We start from the raw sequence: 7207 nt of genomic DNA on the forward strand, positions 1-7207 counted from the left end.
ACCAGGGCTGTGTGTATGTGTGTGTGTATGTGTGTGTATGTGTGTGTGTGTATGTATGTGCGTATGTGTCAAATAATGTCACTCATTTTTCTCAGAGATGGCTGGACCGATTTGCCCAAACTTAGTCTCAAATGAAAAGTGCAACCTTTCCATCGGCTGCTATTGAATTTTGGATCGATCGGAATTCTGGTTCCGGAATTACGGGTTTCAGAGTGCGGCCACACAGAAATTTCTCATATAAACTATAGGAAAAATTAAAAACTGAATTTTTATTTTTGATGCTAAATGTGTTCAAGGTGCATGAAACGTCGAGATTCGATGCAAACTCGAAAAAAAAAATTTGACTACGATTCACTTTTTTGGATTTTGGCACATTTTTGCCTTTCTCATATAGAAAGGTTATGCAATCACTCTGAAAAACGTCAACCTAATCCCGGCCCGGAGGGCCGAGTGTCATATCCCATTCGACTCAGTTCGTCGAGATCGGAAAAAGTCTGTATGTGTGTGTATGTATGTATGTGTGTGTGTATGTGTGTGTGTGTCGAGATTCGACGCAAACTCGAAAAAAAAAATTTGACTACGATTCACTTTTTTGGATTTTGGCACATTTTTGCCTTTCTCATATAGAAAGGTTATGCAATCACTCTGAAAAACGTCAACCTAATCCCGGCCCGGAGGGCCGAGTGTCATATCCCATTCGACTCAGTTCGTCGAGATCGGAAAAAGTCTGTATGTGTGTGTATGTATGTATGTGTGTGTGTATGTGTGTGTGTATGTGTGTGTGTGTATGTATGTGCGTATGTGTCAAATAATGTCACTCATTTTTCTCAGAGATGGCTGGACCGATTTGCCCAAACTTAGTCTCAAATGAAAAGTGCAACCTTCCCATCGGCTGCTATTGAATTTTGGATCGATCGGAATTCTGGTTCCGGAATTACGGGTTTCAGAGTGCGGCCACACAGAAATTTCTCATATAAACTATAGGAAAAATTAAAAACTGAATTTTTATTTTTGATGCTAAATGTGTTCAAGGTGCATGAAACGTCGAGATTCGATGCAAACTCGAAAAAAAAATTTGACTGCGATTCACTTTTTTGGATTTTGGCACATTTTTGCCTTTCTCATATAGAAAGGTTATGCAATCACTCTGAAAAACGTCAACCTAATCCCGGCCCGGAGGGCCGAGTGTCATATCCCATTCGACTCAGTTCGTCGAGATCGGAAAAAGTCTGTATGTGTGTGTATGTATGTATGTGTGTGTATGTGTGTGTGTATGTGTGTGTATGTGTGTGTGTATGTATGTGCGTATGTGTCAAATAATGTCACTCATTTTTCTCAGAGATGGCTGGACCGATTTGCCCAAGCTTAGTCTCAAATGAAGAGTGCAACCTTCCCATCGGCTGCTATTGAATTTTGGATCGATCGGAATTCTGGTTCCGGAATTACGGGTTTCAGAGTGCGGCCACACAGAAATTTCTCATATAAACTATAGGAAAAATTAAAAACTGAATTTTTATTTTTGATGCTAAATGTGTTCAAGGTGCATGAAACGTCGAGATTCGATGCAAACTCGAAAAAAAAAATTTGACTACGATTCACTTTTTTGGATTTTGGCACATTTTTGCCTTTCTCATATAGAAAGGTTATGCAATCACTCTGAAAAACGTCAACCTAATCCCGGCCCGGAGGGCCGAGTGTCATATCCCATTCGACTCAGTTCGTCGAGATCGGAAAAAGTCTGTATGTGTGTGTATGTATGTATGTGTGTGTGTATGTGTGTGTGTGTCGAGATTCGATGCAAACTCGAAAAAAAAAATTTGACTACGATTCACTTTTTTGGATTTTGGCACATTTTTGCCTTTCTCATATAGAAAGGTTATGCAATCACTCTGAAAAACGTCAACCTAATCCCGGCCCGGAGGGCCGAGTGTCATATCCCATTCGACTCAGTTCGTCGAGATCGGAAAAAGTCTGTATGTATGTATGTGTGTGTGTATGTGTGTGTGTATGTGTGTGTGTGTATGTATGTGCGTATGTGTCAAATAATGTCACTCATTTTTCTCAGAGATGGCTGGACCGATTTGCCCAAACTTAGTCTCAAATGAAAAGTGCAACCTTCCCATCGGCTGCTATTGAATTTTGGATCGATCGGAATTCTGGTTCCGGAATTACGGGTTTCAGAGTGCGGCCACACAGAAATTTCTCATATAAACTATAGGAAAAATTAAAAACTGAATTTTTATTTTTGATGCTAAATGTGTTCAAGGTGCATGAAACGTCGAGATTCGATGCAAACTCGAAAAAAAAATTTGACTGCGATTCACTTTTTTGGATTTTGGCACATTTTTGCCTTTCTCATATAGAAAGGTTATGCAATCACTCTGAAAAACGTCAACCTAATCCCGGCCCGGAGGGCCGAGTGTCATATCCCATTCGACTCAGTTCGTCGAGATCGGAAAAAGTCTGTATGTGTGTGTATGTATGTATGTGTGTGTGTGTATGTGTGTGTGTATGTGTGTGTATGTGTGTGTGTATGTATGTGCGTATGTGTCAAATAATGTCACTCATTTTTCTCAGAGATGGCTGGACCGATTTGCCCAAGCTTAGTCTCAAATGAAGAGTGCAACCTTCCCATCGGCTGCTATTGAATTTTGGATCGATCGGAATTCTGGTTCCGGAATTACGGGTTTCAGAGTGCGGCCACACAGAAATTTCTCATATAAACTATAGGAAAAATTAAAAACTGAATTTTTATTTTTGATGCTAAATGTGTTCAAGGTGCATGAAACGTCGAGATTCGATGCAAACTCGAAAAAAAAATTTGACTACGATTCACTTTTTTGGATTTTGGCACATTTTTGCCTTTCTCATATAGAAAGGTTATGCAATCAATCTGAAAAACGTCAACCTAATCCCGGCCCGGAGGGCCGAGTGTCATATCCCATTCGACTCAGTTCGTCGAGATCGGAAAAAGTCTGTATGTGTGTGTGTATGTATGTATGTGTGTGTGTATGTGTGTGTGTATGTGTGTGTGTATGTATGTGCGTATGTGTCAAATAATGTCACTCATTTTTCTCAGAGATGGCTGGACCTATTTGCCCAAACTTAGTCTCAAATGAAAGGTGCAACCTTCCCATCGGCTGCTATTGAATTTTGGATCGATCGGAATACTGGTTCCGGAATTACGGGTTTCAGAGTGCGGCCACACAGAAATTTCTCATATAAACTATAGGAAAAATTAAAAACTGAATTTTTATTTTTGATGCTAAATGTGTTCAAGGTGCATGAAACGTCGAGATTTGATGCAAACTCGAAAAAAAAATTTGACTGCGATTCACTTTTTTGGAGTTTGGCACATTTTTGCCTTTCTCATATAGAAAGGTTATGCAATCACTCTGAAAAATGTCAACCTAAATTTTTTTTCGACTCGTTTAGGGTTTCTGGATTTTAACAGGGGCGTAGTTGATGGTTTACGGAGAGGGATTACACCCCCCCCCTCTACTGTTCGCGCCCCTCCTTTAAAAATCTCCTTAAATCACCCCTCAGACCACCACCCCATCCAGCCCTCATACCCCTCCCTTTCAACCCCATCATCTTTAAACCACCACTGTATCACAAAGCATACCAATTTAAGCTGGGGAGTCGTTCGTTCATGGGACTTTCGCCCTCTTCACATACCCAGCCCCGCATGACAAAATGAGTTAGCAAGCAGATAACATTGATCTAATGATGATTAGGCTAATGGAGTATGATATTTTTTTGTTTCAAGTGTTTCACCGTCGACACGTAGCTCATCAAGTTCGTGGCTGGCATGCCATTGTGTATAAGTGCAAAGTGTACTAAGAATGTAATGGACATTTCCACAATTATGTTGAACATAAAAAGCCTCCGTGCCATAGTTTAGAGAAATGAGAAAGGCACAATTGCACCGCTAGGTGGATTAAAACAGGTTTTTTTGTTGTGAAACGAAATCCGAAATTCTGTAGAAGCACATAGGCCGCCCTGAAAAGAAGGGTACGCAGGGCAAATAAGAACCCGAGTAGTGGGCAAACCCCTACTTACATTTGGCGCACAGCGCAAAACACACTGAAAAAAATATTTTCCTATTTTGGAAAATATTTTGTTCTTCCGGAGTGTGGGGTGCTTCTACTAAATCGAGGATTTTCGTAGAACAGTCGGTGAGGTTTCTTCCGCAATATTGTACCGCGGTCGTATTATTTATTTGTTTATATTTTTGGTATATTTTTTCGACTTTTTGTATTTTCCTTTTTTGTCCGAATTTGTGGATTGCGTTGTTTGTGTTTGGTCTGCCGGACGAGTAGTTTGAAGGTTGTTTGTTGTTATTCGGTTGCGGTGGCCAATCGGCTTGAATTCTCTATCCGGTTTGAGACATTTTTTGGAACAGCTTGATTTCCTGAAATTTTAAGGGAATCGTTAGAGGGCGAAAAATCGGAAATTATACCGTGTACATACATGCTTTGTGTCTTGGTGATTTCTTTCAATATAGCGCAAGTTATGATGGCGTTGGAGAAATTCAACCAAGCGTGTGTGTTCAAGCGCGTCGATCATTTACATTTCGATGAGCTGGATTTTGAGTTGCTATCTCGAAGCATTTTTATCTCTCCTGATTCGGGTACAGCGACAGCGGCGTCTTCGGGGAATTTTGTCGCATGAGCGGTCGTCTCGGAGGGAATTAGTCCGTAATTTTCGGGGTGACGTGGGTGAAGAAAAGGAGATCTGCGTTGGTAAATTACTAACAATCAAGGAAGATCTCCAGTACCGGTGCCCAAACAAGGAGATTTACCGAACACGGTTGCTTCATTTGGGGTCTAGGCTCCAGGTTATCCGAAATTATGCGGCAGGGGAGGTAAACCAGGAAATTTCAGGGTTGCTGGAGGAAGTTCTAGCAGTTTATGCCAGTCATTTTAATGACGAACAGGCAGCACTTCCTCCCGACAACCAAGAAGGGGAGGATGGAGAAGTTTTAGGAGATTTGCTGAGTACAGACGTACCCGCAATTCCACAGGGATCCAATCCTTCCGATAACGATGGATCTCTTTCCAAACAGCTCGTAGGAGATGATCTGTTGCGTGTCTTGTGCGAGATGAGGGACGAGATTCGACAATTGCGACAGCAATCCGACGATAATAAAGCCCTAGCGTCTCAGGGGTCTGATGCTTTTTCAAAAGCTACTGAAATGCTAATGGGTGGGATTGCTTCACTGACAACAATTTCGTCAGTTTTGAGAAAGACGGTTCAAGAAGTTGTTTCACTTCGTGAATCCGTCAATGAACTTCGGACACTAGTACATCAGAAGGAAAGTGCTCCCGAGATGGATCTGCAGACCGATCTGGAAGATTTGCGTTTGATGGACGTACCCGATTCATTTGATGAACCAGAGCTTCCTCGCCCAACACTGGCGCCCAGTCCCGGTCAATTTTTGTTGAAGCGAGGATTCTCGGGTCAAAAAAATATATGTCCATCACTTCCAATCGAGAAACCGAAACAGAATACCGGATTCACAGCCCCGTACCAAACTCAGAACCAGCCTCACGTTCCTGAATGGACCGAACAGCGGACGGGACCATCCTATCCGAACTTTTCAATATCTACCAACGCGGGAAACGGATCGATGGCAGCCCCAAGGAATTACTCGCGTAACCCGAAACGCGTCGCTGATTGGAAAATTCGGAAGTATGCTGGAACTGATGAAGGAACTGGACTAAATGAATTCTTGGACACCGTAGCGAGTTACGCTGCGTGTGAACAAATGTGCGAAGACGAACTTTTCAATTCTGCGATGCATTTGTTCACTGGCAATGCTTTGACCTGGTATTAGGCTATGCGTGCGCAAAACCGGTTGTTTAACTGGAACCATCTTGTATGCGAGCTCAAGGTAAATTTTGTACATCCTGAACTTGATGCTACGCTCAAGATGAAGGCTCTCCAGCGCCAGCAGATGCGTAACGAATCTTTCCAGGAATATTTCCTGGAAATGGAGAAAATATTTCGTGCTATGACGGTTCCAATGGCACCGAGCGAAAAACTCGACGTGCTCAAGCGGAACCTGAAAGCCGACTATAAACAAATGCTTATCCTCAGGCCAGTGAACACGCTCTCAGAATTGATGAGTCTTGGTAAATCGATCGACGCCTCCAAGACGCCGATTTATCAGCAAGTTTTCGGTTCTTCTCGGGAAGTTGCTGCTTATTCTGATAATCCACCACAAAACAAACAAAAACAAAATAATCAAAACCAAAAGGGAGGTGGGCAGAATAACGGCAACGCAAAATCCAAAACGTTTTGGAGCAAGAATGCCAAACCGGCAGGTCTTGATTCAAACAAGCCTCCTGACAACCAGAAAAAGAAACAGCAAGGGAATCAGGATGGCAAGAATCTCGAGGGAAACAATCAAAAACCGATCGAACCACCGCAGAATCCTATGATGCGCCTATAATATTTGGTTGAAAAGCATCGTCCTTTTGTGCTCGGCGTCTGCTACAATTGTGGAGACAAAGGACACGAAGATGAGGAATGCCGGAAACCAAGGCGGGTCTTCTGCATAGTGTGCGGATTTAAAGGTTTTGATGTTTCTCGTTGCCCTTACTGCCTAAAAAACGGAATCAGAACCAACTGAAGTCGCAGTTGGCAGTAAAACAGCGCTCCAAACAACAACTCATTATTAATCCCCAGATTTACGACAGTTTTCGACCGGCTCGTGATGAGGACTATGATAATTCGTTGTCTGTCGAAACCATCGTCCTTGACGACCCGTTCGATAACCGTCCATTTGCAATTGTCGCAGTGTACGGCAAATCCTTCAAAGCTTTGCTCGACAGTGGTAGTAACGCCACGATTATGACTAAAAAGTTATACCGAAAGTTTTCGAAAAGTCCCTTGAAAAGTTTGGAACGACCATTCGAACTACGTTCTGCAAATGGTCAATCCTTACCAATCATTGGACAAGCGTATCTCCCGTATACTTTTAAAATTTGACAAAGGTCTTATGCACTCTTGTAGTAGAGCATCTGACCGTCAACTCCATTTTAGGTATGGACTTTTGGCGCGCCTTTGGGATTTCTCCTGAGATACAAAACTGTGCCCTGTTGAACTCAGGTCAGGAATCAGAATACGAAGAAGAAGATGAAGTACCGCGTGAGTCGATACTCACTTCGGAACAGTTAGCGCGCGTAGAAGAAGTAAAGAA

Source organism: Topomyia yanbarensis, chromosome 3 (assembly GCF_030247195.1).
Source record: "Topomyia yanbarensis strain Yona2022 chromosome 3, ASM3024719v1, whole genome shotgun sequence".
NCBI classification, from domain to species: domain Eukaryota; kingdom Metazoa; phylum Arthropoda; class Insecta; order Diptera; family Culicidae; genus Topomyia; species Topomyia yanbarensis.